Genomic DNA, 18,741 nt, shown 5'->3' with positions numbered 1-18,741 from the left:
CAGTTGACTCGAGTGTTTGACACCTAAACAAATATTCATTTTCTGTTCATATTTTTTCACATTTTATTCTTGTTCACTTGACATAAGTTTGGCTGAAGGCTGACTTGTTATACAGTTTAGGGCAGGTCCTGAGGGAGGACTTTTTGGCCCTAGGTTCACCTAGTAGAGAAGCTAGCTAGGCCTAGGGTCCGAGTGGGTCTGAGAGTCACTGTGGTCTTAAAGTAGGTATTCGTAAAGTACTCTGCTCTGGGATAACATTGGAAAGATCAATTATAAGAACATAAGAACAAAGGCAACTGCAGAAGGGCTATTGGCCCATACGAGGCAGCTCCTATTTATAACCACCCTATCCCACTCATATACTTGTCCAACCCGCGCTTGAAACAATCGAGGGACCCCACCTCCAGCCTGTTCCGTATTATCCTGGGTTATGATCACTGTTCACGCTCTGATATTTACACTTTCTGCACTCTTTTTAAGTGCCATGTCATTTAGATTATAAATGTTAGGCCTAGCTCGTTCTTCAATGACCTTTAACCTCTTGAGCTGGCATGTTGCAGTCTTCGTGTTGGGCGCTTGACCAATCAGTGGGCGGGTTGTTAACCTGACAACGCCTGTTTGTACACAGCGTGTTTAAGGTAACATTTGACCCAACATACAGAAAACAGAAATTGGCAGTTTTTTTGTATTTCCACACAGGTGAGTACAGGGGTAGACTTTAGACTCCAGATAGCAGGCTGATAAGGCTGAGAGCCTTACCCTACAAGTTTCCCCTAGAATACAACAGGTTCCGCGGTTTAATTCCTTCTCATAGAGTGACGTGTGGTTTAAATATTTATCTGAGTGATGCGCGGTTTAATTCCTTCTCATAGAGTGACATGCGGTTTAATTCCTTCTCATAGAGTGACGTGTGGTTTAATTCCTTCTCATAGAGTGACGTGTGGTTTAATTCCTTCTCATAGAGTGACATGTGGTTTAATTCCTTCTCATAGAGTGACATGTGGTTTAATTCCTTCTCATAGAGTGACATGCGGTTTAATTCCTTCTCATAGAGTGACATGTGGTTTAATTCCTTCTCATAGAGTGACATGTGGTTTAATTCCTTCTCATAGAGTGACATGTGGTTTAATTCCTTCTCATAGAGTGACATGTGGTTTAATTCCTTCTCATAGTGACATGTGGTTTAATTCCTTCTCATAGAGTGACGTGTGGTTTAATTCCTTCTCATAGAGTGACATGCGGTTTAATTCCTTCTCATAGAGTGACATGTGGTTTAATTCCTTCTCATAGAGTGACATGTGGTTTAATTCCTTCTCATAGAGTGACATGTGGTTTAATTCCTTTTGACCTGGTGTGGGTAGGCGGTGTGTTCTGTGTGAGGTCCACATAAACGTAACCTTCCAAACCCATCGGGTCATGTGTCTGTTGAGCGACAATGAACGTTTCGCCCTTACGGCTTGCTTGCGTTATATCCTCCTTCCACGGAAGGCTCTACCCAGGTGAAAGATTTGTCGTTTTGTCTCATATTTTCCCCACATTGTAGAGTGAGATGAGCGGAGTTTGGAGAGGGAGTTATGAGTGATGGTTAAGACCGATGAGCGATGATTAAAGGTCCAGTGCCCGGGGTGGTTGTTCTTGGTCGTCTGACACGTGAGTATGGAAATGTTGTTGGCATGATGCTGTTGGTGGGTGGGTGGGCAGGGGGTGGGTGGGTGGGTCTGTAGCAGTGGGTGGGTGGGCAGGGGGGTGGGTGGGTGGGTCTGTAGCAGTGGGTGGGTGGGCAAGGAGGTAGGTGGGTGGGTCTGTAGTAGTAGGTGGGTGGGCAGGAGGGTTTGGCAGGTGAGTGGGCAGGGAGGCAGGTGGGTGGGTCTAGCAGTGGGTGGGTGGGCAGGGGGGCGGGTGGGTGGTGCCCTGCCTGAGAATTGTATGCAGGTCCTTCGAGTGTGAGTCAAGACGGTAGGACCATTATGTCTCACCTCGCCATGTGGTCCGTATATATTACATCTAAGATATAATTTCTTCCATTTATAATATAGTTCAAGATATGTACACTTGCTACAATAAATTAGAATCCCTACACACCATAAGCACACAAGATGTGGACAGAAACAATGAGAATATTCTAAGCAAATCACAAAGTTCCCATTTATCACAGATACAGCTTATCCTCTACAGTCTACACAGTTACATAGACACAGTTACATAGAGTAACTGTGTCTATCACCATCATAGAGTAACTATGATGGTGATGGTGATAACTGTGATGGTGATATCACTATCACCATCATAGAGTAACTGTGTCTATCACTATCACCATCATAGAGTAACTGTGTCTATCACTATCACCATCATAGAGTAACTGTGTCTATCACTATCACCATCATAGAGTAACTGTGTCTATCACTATCACCATCATAGAGTAACTGTGTCTATCACTATCACCATCATAGAGTAACTGTGTCTATCACTATCACCATCATAGAGTAACTGTGTCTATCACTATCACCATCATAGAGTAACTGTGTCTATCACTATCACCATCATAGAGTAACTGTGTCTATCACTATCACCATCATAGAGTAACTGTGTCTATCACTATCACCATCATAGAGTAACTGTGTCTATCACCATCACATCACATCACATGTCTATCACCACCAGTTGATTGACAGTTGAGAGGCGGGACCAAAGAGCCAGAGCTCAACCCCCGCAAACACAACTAGGTGAGTATGGACATAGTTACACAGGTCTACACACCTGCAACTAACCCTGTTAGAGACGGCATAATATTAGTCTCTGCCAAATAACTACTTTATAAATCACCGAGAAGGCTTTATTTACCTCCTAAAGATCACTCAATGATCACTTGGTAATAACACGTGGCGTCTATTGACAAGATATTCAGAATAAAATAATTTCTCTACTGAAATATCACACAATGCTTTTATGCTTCCAAGCTCAGGGGGGAGGGGGTAGGGGGGGGGCACGATGAAGTGACGGCCGCGAGGCTTGCTATGTAAGGCCTCAACCTCTCCTCTTACACCTACGGGCTCACCATAGCCCGTGCTACATGGACACTTCGTTCTGAGTAGCTAAATCTGAAACAACAACCTCTCCTCTTACACAGAACTGTTACAGTCCCCGGCTCCTGTGCCAGGCAAGTCCACTACGGGCTCACCATAGCCCGTGCTACTTGCAACTTGCTCCGAACAGCTGAATCTATAACAACAACAACATCCTCTTACAAAGAACGTCGCATTTCAATCGTATGTGTTACATAAGGCCAAAAATTGTCGTACTAGAATACGGAAGCGGCTCGCGAAAGTGACGTATTGTCCCGTTTTTCAGTTTTGGGTTATCTGGTTATGCCGTTTTCTGTTTTGGGTTATCTGGTAGGTTAGGAGAGGACACTTTAAACTGACCGTTTTCTTGACGTTTGGGAACCTTAGGAGGACGGTCTGGGTGAGGGAGGGGGGCGCGAGGCTCACAGGAGGAGGGCGGGAGGCTCACAGGAGGGGGGCGGGAGGCTCACAGGAGGGGGGCGGGAGGCTCACAGGAGGGGGGCGGGAGGCTCACAGGAGGGGGGCGGGAGGCTCACAGGAGGGGGGCGCGAGGCTCACAGGAGGAGGGCGCGAGGCTCACAGGAGGGGGGCGCGAGGCTCACAGGAGGAGGGCGGGAGGCTCACAGGGGGGGGGGGGGCGCGAGGCTCACAGGAGGAGGGCGCGAGGCTCACAGGAGGAGGGCGGGAGGCTCACAGGAGGGGGGCGCGAGGCTCACAGGAGGGGGGCGCGAGGCTCACAGGAGGAGGGCGCGAGGCTCACAGGAGGGGGGCGCGAGGCTCACAGGAGGAGGGCGGGAGGCTCACAGGGGGGGGGGGGGCGCGAGGCTCACAGGAGGAGGGCGTGAGGCTCACAGGAGGAGGGCGGGAGGCTCACAGGAGGGGGGCGCGAGGCTCACAGGAGGGGGGCGCGAGGCTCACAGGAGGAGGGCGCGAGGCTCACAGGAGGGGGGCGCGAGGCTCACAGGAGGAGGGCGGGAGGCTCACAGGGGGGGGGGGGGCGCGAGGCTCACAGGAGGAGGGCGCGAGGCTCACAGGAGGAGGGCGGGAGGCTCACAGGAGGGGGGCGCGAGGCTCACAGGAGGGGGGCGCGAGGCTCACAGGAGGAGGGCGGGAGGCTCACAGGAGGGGGGCGCGAGGCTCACAGGAGGGGGGCGCGAGGCTCACAGGAGGGGGGCGCGAGGCTCACAGGAGGAGGGCGGGAGGCTCACAGGAGGGGGGCGCGAGGCTCACAGGAGGGGGGCGCAAGGCTCACAGGAGGGGGGCGCGAGGCTCACAGGAGGGGGGCGCGAGGCTCACAGGAGGGGGGGCGGGAGGCTCACAGGAGGGGGGCGGGAGGCTCACAGGAGGGGGGCGCGAGGCTCACAGGAGGGGGGCGGGAGGCTCACAGGAGGGGGGCGCAAGGCTCACAGGAGGGGGGCGCGAGGCTCACAGGAGGGGGGCGCGAGGCTCACAGGAGGGGGGCGCGAGGCTCACAGGAGGGGGCGGGTGCTCTATGATGGAGGGGCAGATATGGTGATAACACAGTCGGGTGAGGAAACACCGCCTCTCCCGCCAGGGGGCCGCAGGCGGCACAGGCAGGGGGCTGCGGCCGGGAGCAGGAGCAGGAAGAGAGAAGAAGAAGGAGAAGGAGGAGGAATAAGGAGATAGAATGAGAAAGACGGTACAAAATAAGGCGGAAACGTGAGATTTAAAGTTAGAAAACGGACAGCAAAGTAACATTTACATCCGAATTTACAGCTCTTATCCTTAGCTTCTAAACACAGCTAATACGGTGCTTTGTAAAACAGTGCCACACGTATACATATACAGTGTATACATATACAGTGCATACATACACACGTATACTATACAGCGACTGCCGTATAAAACTTCCAATAATATCTGTGAAAAAATAAAAGGGTTTCCCCTCCAAATTTACGAGACGCCGCGGGTAGTGGGCAGGACGGGCCGGGGCATTGTCTCCGGCCACACTGTGGAGGTGTGAGGGATGGTAAGGCGCCACCACGAGATAAGGTAGAGCTATAAGACGGGGGAGGGAGAGAGAGAGAGAGAGAGAGAGAGAGAGAAAGAGAGAGAGAGAGAGAGAGAGAGAGAGAGAGAGAGAGAGAGAGAGAGAGAGAGAGAGAGAGAGAGAGAGAGAGAGAGAGAGAGAGAGAGAGAGAGGGAGACAGAGAGAGACAGAGACAGAGAGAGACAGAGAGAGAGACAGAGAGACACAGAGAAAAAGACAGAGAGACAGAGAAAAAGACAGAGAGACAGAGAAAAAGACAGAGAGACAGAGAAAAAGACAGAGAGACAGAGACAGAAAGAGAGACAGAGACAGAAAGAGAGACAGAGACAGAAAGAGAGACAGAAAGAGAGACAGAGACAGAAAGAGAGACAGAAAGAGAGACAGAGACAGAAAGAGAGACAGAGACAGAAAGAGAGACAGAAAGAGAGACAAAGAGAGACAGAGACAGACAGACAGACAGACAGACAGACAGACAGACAGACAGACAGACAGACAGACAGACAGACAGACAGACAGACAGACAGACAGACAGACAGACAGGAATAACAAGGCATACAGTGGATCACAGGTAACTGCACACCTTACGGTCCTTAACGAGGTTATATATCAAATGGGATGTTTTTCCTTAATCTTGACCCATCCACAAAATCTTTAATGACTGTATTAAGTCTACCCAGTCTATATATGGCTACCCAGTCTATATATGGCTACCCAGTCTATATATGGCTACCCAGTCTATATATGGCTACCCAGTCTATATATGGCTACCCAGTCTATATATGGCTACCCAGTCTATATATGGCTACCCAGTCTATATATGGCTACCCAGTCTATATATGGCTACCCAGTCTATATATGGCTACCCAGTCTATATATGGCTACCCAGTCTATATATGGCTACCCAGTCTATATATGGCTACCCAGTCTATATATGGCTACCCAGTCTATATATGGCTACCCAGTCTTGTGTTTGTCTCAGTTGTTTAACTTATTCTTAATACCTATTTTTCTCTTAGTACCTACAATGTGTATGTTCCCGCCTAGCCTATTTGTACTCACCTATTTAAAGCCTGCCGGATCGAGTTTCAGTCCTTGGAACCCGCCTTTCTAGCCTCTGCTTTTCTAATGCAATGATTCTAGATCTATTTCCTTATCATATTTACTTGTAAGATGTTAAATGTAGTTCGCTTATCACAACCTGTTCGCTTGTCACAACCTGTTCGCTTGTCACAACCTGTTCGCTTGTCACAACCTGTTCGCTTGTCACAACCTGTTAATGTAGTTTGTTCCATGTTCCCCGCTGTTCCATAGTAATGAACAGAAGGCCAAGGGGGTTATCTTGAGGTTATCTTGAGATGATTTCGGGGCTTTAGTGTCCCCGCGGCCCGGTCCTCGACCAGGCCTCCACCCCCAGGTAGCAGCCCGTGACAGCTGACTAACACCCAGGTACCTATTTACTGCTAGGTAACAGGGGCATTCAGGGTGAAAGAAACTTTGCCCATTTGTTTCTGCCTCGTGCGGGAATCGAACCCGCGCCACAGAATTACGAGTCCTGTGCGCTATCCACCAGGCTGTACGGCGTTCCTTCACAATAGTCCAAGATACAAGTTGCTGTTCTTAAAGATTCGCTACCTGGAACAAAAAGTTCCAAGTAGCACGGGCTATGGTGAGCCCGTGAAGATACAAGTAAAGAACTCAATAAACCTCTTTATTCTTTTATTTCCAAGGACCCACGAACAGAAAACGGAACAGCACGTCAACTTTGAGAGCCGCTGTGATTGTTAATATACAAGATTTTTTACTTGTATAAAACTTGTTTACTAACAAGTTTTTTTGACCTTGGGAGAGTTGTACATCAGAGTGCGATGTACTAGTCTGGAGGACATGTTGCACGGGGTGTGTCTGGGGGTGACTATGCCACCCTCTGAACGTGTCTGGGGTGACTATGCCACCCTCTGAACGTGTCTGGGGTGACTATGCCACCCTCTGAACGTGTCTGGGGGTGACTATGCCACCCTCTGAACGTGTCTGGGGTGACTATGCCACCCTCTGAACGTGTCTGGGGTGACTATGCCACCCTCTGAACGTGTCTGGGGGTGACTATGCCACCCTCTGAACGTGTCTGGGGTGACTATGCCACCCTCTGAACGTGTCTGGGGGTGACTATGCCACCCTCTGAACGTGTCTGGGGGGTGACTATGCCACCCTCTGAACGTGGTTCACCACCTGGACAGTCAGAAGCTGGCACCTGCAACACAAGACGCTCAGCCATCACCAGCCAGGTGATGGTTGTGCCATTTTCAACATCATCACATCATCAGTGGACATTTACTCATTATGGAATACCGGGGCGGAGAGAGAGAGAGAGAGAGAGAGAGAGAGAGAGAGAGAGAGAGAGAGAGAGAGAGAGAGAGAGAGAGAGAGAGAGAGAGAGAGAGAGAGAGAGAGAGAGACCAGTAACAGATCAACATACCTCAAGGCTACATATAACCCGAGAAGAATACCAATGGTGGCCGCCCATCCTGGGAGTAGGCTACTAATGCCTGCACCAGAGGAGCCGCCTGGTGAGATACTGGCTGGGGCTCCCCTAAGACTTCTGCCTGGAATAACTCCCAATATAAGATACGTCCCGATACTGAGCACAACTTCTCGTTTTGTAAACAGCCATTAAAATGCAACCTGAGGCACGAGGTTGTCTACGGGCTGTCTGTGGGTCCGGCCGCTGTCAGCCTTACTCCCCCCCCCCCCCCATTGCCGTCTAACTCTGTCCTTTTTTTTCTCGTTTATGGTTAATTCTGAGGCGCCGTATGTTAATTACACGGCGCCTCTTCTACATGTTAAGTGTTGTGGGGGAATATTCAATTAATTTTCAAGTTATTATTCGTTTGATGATATAATTAAATACATATTTCATACGGGTAGTGTTGTAAAGCCATGAGGTGAACAGGTATGGTACTGGTGGAAGGTTCAGAGGTGGCCAGCTTGTTCTGTCATAGTTACACTCTCCCTACCCCCCCCCTACCACCTCTCTCCTCCCCCCTCTCACACTCCACCTGAAACTCTTCTTAATTTTTAAGTAAAAGTTATGAAATTTAAAATTCTTCACTCCTAGTTTTCCCCTTTGATCTGTGGCAATATATATATATATATATATATATATATATATATATATATATATATATATATATATATATATATATATACATATATACATATATATACATATATATATATATATATATATATATATATATATATATATATATATATATATATATATTGGTAGCAGTCTTCCTTGTAAACATATGTTTTTAATATAACCGAAAGGGTAAGATTAATGATTCTAACACGACTCTTCTCATCATCAGATCATCACCAGAGACATCTTGAGAAGCAACACTGAAATAATCGACAGGTATAACAACAGCAGGAGACTGGACATCAGCGAGGCACTATATATCAAGATATCCAGACCAGTAACAACCAGCTTACACACACAATTACAGTCTACCCACTTCAAGACCCCGAGCCAACGTAGAGACAGGATCCAATGATCTTCAGGAACATAAGCTGCTCTTGTTGATACGTTGTTGTTTTAGACTTAACTACTTAGAAGTTCATGTAGCACGGGCTATAGTGAGCCCGTAATTGTTGAGACATTTAATACCCAATTAATACCCCTTTATGTTATGCCATTCGTCCACTTGTTCTTTTTCACCTCACCCAAACAGAATACAGTCCGGTGCTATGCACAGTAAACTTGTCTTTAAGAATGTAAGGAGTACCTTGCGAAACGCATCCTTAGGCGTCAGATCATAATAAAGTGTGAAAATGAACTTTGGAGAGTTAATTTTTCAACTTCCCTCGACAGTGAAGAAAAACATAAATATTGAGAAGATTCGTGTTAGAATCATTAATCTTTATTAAAAAAAATAATAAAGATTTAATAATAATTAAATTAATAATTATCATTACTAATTAATTTTATTGAAATAATTATTATTATTAATTAATTTTAATACAATTTAGATTTATTATTAATTTTCTTTTGGAAATTACAAATGCAAATATACATACAGCCCCCCCATGTATATATTTCTCTCCTGTCACCTGGCGGGCTTGTCCCTCTTACGTCCCTCTTGTCCCTCGAACCATCTTACGGCGACCACAATGACTACAATCAACCATCTTACGTCTACGACAATGACTACAATCAACCATCTTACGTCTACGACAATGACTACAATCTCCGTCAGTTCGTATCCAAATTCACAATACACCACACCACTTGAACTATCCTGCATACATATATCAGTAATTACCTAAGTGTAATTACCTAAGTGTAGTTACAGGATGAGAGCTACGCTCGTGTTGTGGTGGTCACAGTGCACACAGCGTGGCGGGACCTTAACTATCTTGACCTTTGACCTGTAGCATCACAAACTACAGATTAACAGGTCATGTGAGGCGTGAACATGACCAGCCGTCATTATGGGGGGCAGGGACGGCCAAGACTCACAACCTGACATGTGTAGAGTGGATCATATTTACATATTTGGCTCTCATAGACCGGTGTATACAATGTATGCCCATGTTTTATGTAGACATGGATTTTACGCTCATCAAGTTAGCATTTCTCGCTGGTACTTCAGATTTGTTAGCATACTACATGGGCTATATATGTAAGTAGGGAGTAGATGAACAGATGAACAAGTAGCCCTTGTTCATCTGAGTGAATAACTAGCTCATAAATAACACTTGATATGAACGAGGGTGAAGAACGAGTTGAAATTGGTTTTATGAAGAATTTATGCAGACTCCGTTGTTCTATGAGAGTATATGTATACATAACACCTAAATGTTCACTCTATCAATATACTTCAATACACAAGAGATATCACAGTAACGTGGTATATGTATATCGTCTGGTCTTGTGTAGTGTGTGTATTTGGGAATACCAGACATCCGCGTAGGTTCGAATCCTCATGTGGATTTTCTCAATATACAATGTTCTTCTTGGTGGCAGGTGGAGGTCCCGTCCACCCGGTGACTGCACCTGTACATTATATTCACTGTCTATTTTCACTCTATTTTTACTCTGTTTACGTCCGTGAGTGTGTAGTGTTGCTGTCCAACATTGAGGTCTATGTTTCTGAAACAGGAAAATCCCGTCTTGGTTGACGGGTGAACGAATGCGTGACGGTCCGCCTGAACACGTTCTATGTATGAACAACCTTGCACTCTGTGACAATGTGCAAGATTGTTCATGCATCTAACGTATTCTAATCTCCAGCCACAGTGCACCCAACCACTTGGGCTGAACGGTAGAGCAACGGTCTTGCTTCGTGCAGATCGGCGTTCAATCCCCGACCGTCCAAGTGGTTGGGGCACCATTCCTTCCCCCGTCCCATCCCAAATTCTTATCCTGACCCCTTCCAAGTGCTCTATAGTCGTAATGCCTTGGCGCTTTTCCTTGATAATTCATTCCTACCTTCCAGCCACAGTGCACCATACAGACTATGTACTGTGCCTGGAGAATAGCGAGTTGAAGAGTGATGAACTGAACATTTAGTTAACGTCAAATCTCCGGTCAGGGCGATATTAACCTCAGGGCTACTTGCATTCATATTAAGGGCAGCTTAATAAGAATACAAGTAGCCTACTTACGTGTGTCCTGCACGACACAGCCCGTACAGGGTGACCCCAAGTTATACATATAGTAGTACACCATATTGGGACTACGCTCTAACTTCGGCAGGCAGCCCCATATATCCATGAAAATGATCTTCTAGATCCTGGTAACAGTTAAAATATTTGCATGAGGTTATAGTGTCATTGTAGGTACTCTGTGGATATCCAGTATTTATAACGTTTAAATTACATTATCTGACTCCTTACATTAAGTTAGGGGGTAGCATTATAAATAGATCTTCATGAGGTTATCTTGAGATGATTTCGGGGCTTTAGTGTCCCCGCGGCCCGGTCTTCGACCAGGCCTCCACCCCCAGGAAGCAGCCCGTGACAGCTGACTAACACCCAGGTATCTATTTTACTGCTAGGTAATAGGGGCATAGGGTAAAAGAAACTTTGCCCATTGTTTCTCGCCGGCGCCTGGGATCGAACCCAGGACCACAGGATCACAAGTCCAGCGTGCTGTCCGCTCGGCCGACCAGCTCCCTTAGATACTTTGTATTATATAAAGAATATCTTGATATTCCCGCCACACTTGAACCTGTTGGTGGTAGTTGTCTGTGTCTAGTTCAGTGTTTACCAGGACTTTAGAAACTGTAAAGACGAGCTTAGAGAGCCCCTTGACTCTCGTATGAAACAAGTCACCAGCGTACAGTACTGTAATCATGGAGGGTTGTCAACGTGGTGCAGATCTTTACCTTAAAGTTTGTTAGGGAATAATTGCTTGAACAGATAATCGCAAAAGCCATTCATGTACATCTTGAACAACAGATGATTTAACTAATTCACAACATGACTTGACTAAGTGACCCGCCTAGTATGGTGCGCTCTCTGCTGGCGTCTGTACTTTGAAATCGATTTCAAACCGCCACTGACATATCTTCCATTGCCTTAGTGTAATAAACATCAAACTGCATACCTTTTTCCCCCTTGTTAATACTTGGTACCTTACTACATAATGTGGCAGATGGTAGTAATATTGAAGGTATTATTGTCCGGGCGCAAGGGCATTAGGGGGGGGGGGAGGATGAGGGGGGGAAGCCGCCCCCTCCTCCATGGGGAGGATGAGGGGTGAGCCGCCCCCTCCTCCAGGGGGAGGATGAGGGGTGAGCCGCCCCCTCCTGCAGGTCCTGCCCCATGACCGCTAAACTCCTCCTCGCACCACGCTCTCAACTACCGTGAAATTAACGTAATGTGATCCAAGTTCGGCCTGCAAGCTCCTAGCTCCACCCACTCACTCGCCCACCCGCCCGTCTGCCCACCCACCCGTCTGTCCACCCACCCGTCTGCCCACCCGCCTGTCTGCCCACCCACTCAAATCCTGCGTCTCTCTCACCGGGCCTCCAACCCTGCCTAAGATACACGTTAGCCAAGCACACGGCAGCACTCAAAGGGACATTCACACGGCGAGCACGACCATGAGGGCAGGAGGCACGTACATGCCCACCGCAGACACGCATGCCGGCGAGTACAAGACTGGCCAACATTCGTGTAGCCTTCACAGACCTGGATAAGAAACCCTTCAAGACGTTCTACACTAACCTATGTTGTACCAGAAGTAGAATATGTCAACCCATTCTGCCATCTTCCAGACCAAGATGCAACACTGCCCCAGCATCATTGAAACTCAGGGGCTGGTAAGATGCAGTAGGCCTACTGGCCACGCCACACTTCACCTCACTCCTTCACCTAAATTGTATTCACTTCCACTCTGTCAAAATGTTGCGAGGGTGAAACAATGCATCTCGTAGCATAAGGTCGTAATAAAACTGTACAGAGAACTTTGGGGAGTTAATTTTTCAACTTCATACTCAGGTGAAGAAAATCATAAATATACAGACGATTCGTGTACACTGTTCAGTGTACCTCAAAGTGTGTGTACTCGCCTAGTTGTACTCACCTAATTGTACTTGCGGGGGTTGAGCTCTGGTTCTTTGGTCCCGCCTCTTAACTGTCAATCAACTGGTGTACAGATTCCTGAGCCTACTGGGCTCTATCATATCTACATTTAAAACTGTGTATGGAGTCAGCCTCCATCACATCGCTGCCTAATGCATTCCATCTGTTAACTACTCTGACACTGGAAAAGGTAGAGGTAGTGTGGTAGAGGTAGGCTACATACACATACAACATTTGAAAAGTAGATATGATAAGAGCCCAATTGGCGCAGGAACATGTATACCGGTTGATTGACAGTTGAGAAACGGGACCAAAGAGCCCGAGCTTAACCCCAGCCCCCTCTCCAAAGCACAATGAGGTGAGTACACATATCCACACACGATGTAAAACTTGAAGATTTCAACAGAATCTGGAGTGGCTTCCTCCACCCTGGGGTACAGTACCTGACTTCCTCCACCCTGGGGTACAGTACCTGGCTTCCACCACCCTGAGGTACAGTACCTGGCTTCCTCCACCCTGAGGTATAGTACCTGGCTTCCTCCTCCCTGGGGTACAGTACCTGGCTTCCTCCACCCTGGGGTACAGTACCTGGCTTCCACCACCCTGGGGTACAGTACCTGGCTTCCTCCACCCTGAGGTACAGTACCTGGCTTCCTCCACCCTGGGGTACAGTACCTGGCTTCCTCCTCCCTGGGGTACAGTACCTGGCTTCCTCCACCCTGGGGTACAGTACCTGGCTTCCTCCACCCCTGGGGTACAGTACCTGGCTTCCTCCTCCCCTGGGGTACAGTTCCTGGCTTCCTCCACCCCTGGGGTACAGTACCTGGCTTCCTCCACCCCTGGGGTACAGTACCTGGCTTCCTCCACCCCTGGGGTACAGTACCTGGCTTCCTCCACCCTGGGGTACAGTACCTCATCCTCTCCCTCCGTGGCGGCTATCCAGGTGGAGGTGGAGTCTGGTGGTGGGGTGGGGGTGGGGGAGTCCACAGCAGCTTCCCCCCCCCCCCCCGGCCACCCAACAGGTGCCCCCCCCCCACCCACCCACAGGAGCTCCCCCCCCCCCTCCAGCCTCCCAGTAAAGGTCAGGGGAGGTTATTGTCCGAGGTGGGGGGGAGGTGGGGGGGGGGAGGTGGGGGGGGGGAGGGGGGTTACCTCCACCTGTGCATGTGGGTTACGTCCGTTTCACCTGCTGCTGCCTCACTCACCTTGTCGTAGGTAGTTGGCAAGGGTACCCACGCACGCACGCACGCAGCCTGTGTGCGTGCTACCCACAGGCTGTGTGGATAGGACGCTGGGCACGTTATCCTGTGGCCCGGGTTCGATTCCCGGCGCCGGCGAGAAACAAATGAGCTGAGTTTCTTTCACCCTGTTGCCCCTGTTCACCTAGCAGTAAATAAGTACCTGGGAGTTAGACCGCTGCTACGGGCTGCTTCCTGGGGGGATGTGTACGCGCGCTCGCGCGTGTTAGAGAGAAATATATGTAGTTGATATAATAGAGGAAAAATAGATTGGTTAGAAAGGTGGGGTCCAAGAGCTAATAGCTCGATTCAGCAGACACAAACAGTAAACACAAATAACAAACAGTAAATGGAATAGACTGCAAGAGAGCGCAGACGTAAATAAACAGCCAATATACAAAGAAAATAAGAAAGAAAATAAGAAACAAAAACAAAAATACAAAGAAAATAAGAAAGAAAATAAGAAACAAAAATACAAAAAAAAAACTGTATACACAACTAAATTAATATCCAACAAAAAAACATAAGAATGTGATTTACTGCATCAATCAACCAACAACAACACGACCCTGCAACCACTCACGGGTGAGTGTCTTGCTGAGTACATACACACACACCTTATAAACACACTTTTCTTAATCTTAAACTTGTACTTCAAAAGACCCTCAAGATGGTGTTGGTGATGATCTTGAGGCCCGTCAACAAGGTCATTAAGGATGAAACAATAGCTTGCTAGCCAGTCAACAAGTATACTTGTGTCCTGCAGTATAGTCTAGGATTAAAGGGTGAATATACTCGTGGGGTCGACTCCTCTTGATGTAAGTATTCCTTGATGTATACTTTGTCAAATACAACAATGTATAGTGTCTGTGTACAGTGAGGCATCGTAATGGCCAGCTAGCCACTCTTAGGACTCTTGGACCCACTCTTAGGACTCTTGGACCCCCTCTTGGGACTCTTGGACCCCCTCTTGGGACTCTGGGACCCCCTCTTGGGACTCTGGGACCCCCTCTTGGGACTCTGGGACCCCCTCTTGGGACTCTGGGACCCCCTCTTGGGACTCTGGGACCCCCTCTTGGGACTCTTGGACCCCCTCATGGGACCCCTTTTTGGACTCTTGGACCCCTCACTCACAAAGACCAGGAGGTCGACTGACCAACCTGTCCTCCTACAAAGAAGGTCACGTTTCGCTCGTATGCGTTACATAAGTCCAAAAATTGCCGTACTAGAAAATGGAAGCGGCTGGCGAAAGTAACGTACTGTCCCGTTTTCTGTTTTGGGTCCTCTGGTGGGGTTAGGAGAGGACACTTTAGCTTAACCGTCTTCTTTGACGTTGGGGAGCCTCAAGGAGGACGGGCTGGCTTGACAGATACGTACACAGAGACGTGCCCTCGTCTCTGTGTACAAAGACACCATGAAGAATACTGATACCTTTTTCTTTAATAGTAAAGTGTTTTGTTCATTTCCGACCGTTTAGTGCTGTTGTTGTTGTTAAAGATTCGCTACCTGGAACAAAGTTCCATGTAGCACGGGCTATGGTGAGCCCGTAACTTGATTGATTACTTTAGGGTTACTTTAAGTATTGTTAATTTGCATTGATTTAAGACCACTTTTTCCTGGCGGCTTTTTGAAGTATTGGCGTTTTGCAACATAAGCACACTTAGCTGAAACCTATTTAGAATTTAAAATGAATATGGTTGCAAATTTTGAAAATTTAATCAAATATATAGTACAGGTGTATTATATATCAAGATTGTGAAAACAGATGCAGTAGTTTGAAGTGGTATTTAGTAATTAACATCCACATCCCCGGGAGCGCACTGTGTAACCGGAGATCTTGGTGAACTAAATTCCTGGGAAACCAATTGAGAAGAAAAGGCGTTAAGAAACCCGATGCTGCTGTAGCGAACACGAGAAAATCTCAACAGTCCTGGGGCCAGATTCACGAAAGCACTTACGCCAGTATTTACGAACGTGTACATCTTTCCTCAATCTTTGACGGCTTTGATTACATTTATTAAACAGTTTACAAGCATGAAAACTTTCCAATCAACTGTTGTTATTGTTATAAACAGCCTCCTGGTGCTTCGGAGCTCATTAACTGTTTAATAATTGTAAACAAAGCCGCCAAAGATTGAGTAAAGATGTTCAGGTTCGTAAGTGCTTGTGTAACTGCTTCGTGAATCTGGCCCACATGTCTCTCTACGTGTCGAGGGACACGTCTCAGTAACGTGATAGTTGGTCGTTGGCCGAGGACCTCCGCCGGTAGTCTGCTGGGGACTTGAGTTACTTGTCGCTCGCTAATGGCCAGGTGTGGGTGTGTTTGCTTCCAGTAACGCTCTCAGATCATGTAACAATTTACTCGTTATTTCAGCCCGTCCTCATAAACAAATAAGTCCACTACGGGCTCACCATAGCCCGTGCTACTTGGAACTTTTTGTTCCAGGTAGTGAATCATGAACAACAACAATCATAAACAAAGGCCATAAGTCATTCCATTCACCCGCCAAACCCCCTCTTAATGAATGAAAAACGGTTTACACACGACTCACACAACCCGTCATCAGACTAAGTCCATTCCATCCTAGCTGTCAACCCCAAAGATGTATTCGTCAATTTTAACATGCTGTTCATTCAAAATTGGAATATTTGAGAGAATTCCTGTTTTGAATGAACACCATGTTAAAATTGGTGAATGTGTATACATTCCTGGGCGTGAGTTCGACCCCTCATCACGGCCCTTGTAGATTTATTCATCTGATGAATGTGTCTTTGGGGTCGACCGCTGGATAGAATGGACCTGGTCCGAGGACGGGTTGAAATGCTTTACCCAAGTACTGCAAATACAAATAATCGCCAACAGAACCTAAACATCTAACCAACGCCTAACTATACATAGAATTTGTATGTATAATAATATTAATTTATATATGATAACAAACCCATGTTTAACACACAGCATATTAAAATTGATGAATGCGTCTGGGGAGGACGGCCGCTGCTTTAACCATCCTAGTGTGAGGACGGGTTGCATTATCATGTTGATAGTCAAACACGTTGTTACAGTCTCAGGTTATATGGCGAATGTTCTCCTTGTGCTCTGCTTCACGACCCAACACCTGCCGCTCTGGTGGGCAGCCTGGCCAACGTCCGACCCAACACCCGCCACCTCAAGTAAACACCTGCCAACACCCACCCCTCAAGCACACACCTGCCAACACCCACCCCTCAAGCAGACACCTGCCAACACCCACCCCTCAAGCACACACCTGCCAACACCCACCGCTCAAGCACACATCTGCCAACACCCACCCCTCAAGCAAACACCTGCCAACACCCACCCCTCAAGCAGACACCTGCCAACACCCACCCCTCAAGCACACACCTGCCAACACCCACCCCTCAAGCACACACCTGCCAACACCCACCCCTCAAGCACACATCTGCCAACACCCACCCCTCAAGCACACACCTGCCAACACCCACCCCTCAAGCAGACACCTGCCAACACCCACCCCTCAAGCACACACCTGACATTACATGTTGACACAATGTAATCTCCAGCAGGAGAGAGCAGCCTTCAACATTCCACGCCGGGGCCCCACTAGCCTCATAACGTGCTCTGCCCTGAAAGTTAAAATGATTAAATTCTCACAAACGCGGCTGTTTATTTTAGGAACAACCTACCTTGTAACGTGTTCAAATAATTATGAAGAAATAGCTGTGGTGTTTATTCTGAATCACCTCCAACCTTCTCAAGGCTGCATAGTTCACCAGAAGCATTTCCCGCCATGTTCCGCTCGCTGAGTCCAATACACTTTCTTTTTTGTCTTAAGTAAAGGAGCTACTTAAGTGTTAGTATATGTTGCTCTTAATTTTTTAATATTTTTGTATAATGTTGATCGTATAGGATTTTTCATTACTTTATTAGCCTTTCTTTTGATTCCTGCTTGCAGGGTTATAGCTTTTCCATCCTGTATGTAGCTCATGTTAAGCCTTACTTAACTAGATTTACCCTGGAACACGATCCGCCAGTCGATTCACAACCAGGTACACAATTACTGCTGGGTGAACAGATGCTAATATTTAACGACTCCACCAAATTTTCCTGGCTAGGACATTGGCATCTGGTGTCAAATAATTTAATTTATCCATACTCGGCTTAACCATTTAACATTTAATTCACTCCTCCATATAAACAAGAGTTACCCCTGAGATCTTTTTGCATAACCCGCGTGCGTTTTCTTCACGTGGCTCACGCTATATCAATAAATCGTTCAGATGTAACCGATGTTTACAAAACTGCGTGCCGACAATGGTTCGTTAATTTGAATGGCGAACGGGCTAGGAGGGAGCGCTTGTTTCTGCTGTTAGGAAACTCCGGAGTACTTGGCGGGGGCGCTGGGTGACGAGGACCTCAACATGGCGTCCATCACCATTGGCGGGAGACCATCATCAAAGGGATACAAGTCACATCATACAAAAGACGACTCGCCAACGGACTTTAAAGCCTATCTAAACCTTACACACCTAAACCTAACCTAAACGAACCCCCAAGCCATCCCAACCTAACGCAGCCTAACCTAAACTAATATATACACTCAACGATATAAACAGTTGTACCAAGCAGAACGAGAGCCTTGTCGAGCCGTCTTGTGCACGGATAGACCAAGAGGGTTCACACACCACCAAGCCAGAATTGTTAAAATCTTTCTGGAGAATAACAAGTTCCTCCCCAATCGGACCTTTCATTACGCAGTTGACAAGCGCCCGCGAGCACACGCCGTATAGAGCTTTTTAAGTGGGAACACTTAAAGTCATTACAGCTCGGTGGTCACGG

This window comes from Procambarus clarkii, chromosome 40 (genome assembly GCF_040958095.1).
Source record: "Procambarus clarkii isolate CNS0578487 chromosome 40, FALCON_Pclarkii_2.0, whole genome shotgun sequence".
NCBI lineage: Eukaryota > Metazoa > Arthropoda > Malacostraca > Decapoda > Cambaridae > Procambarus > Procambarus clarkii.
The sequence above is the reverse complement of the archived record's forward strand: the minus strand, read 5'-3'. Positions refer to the sequence as shown.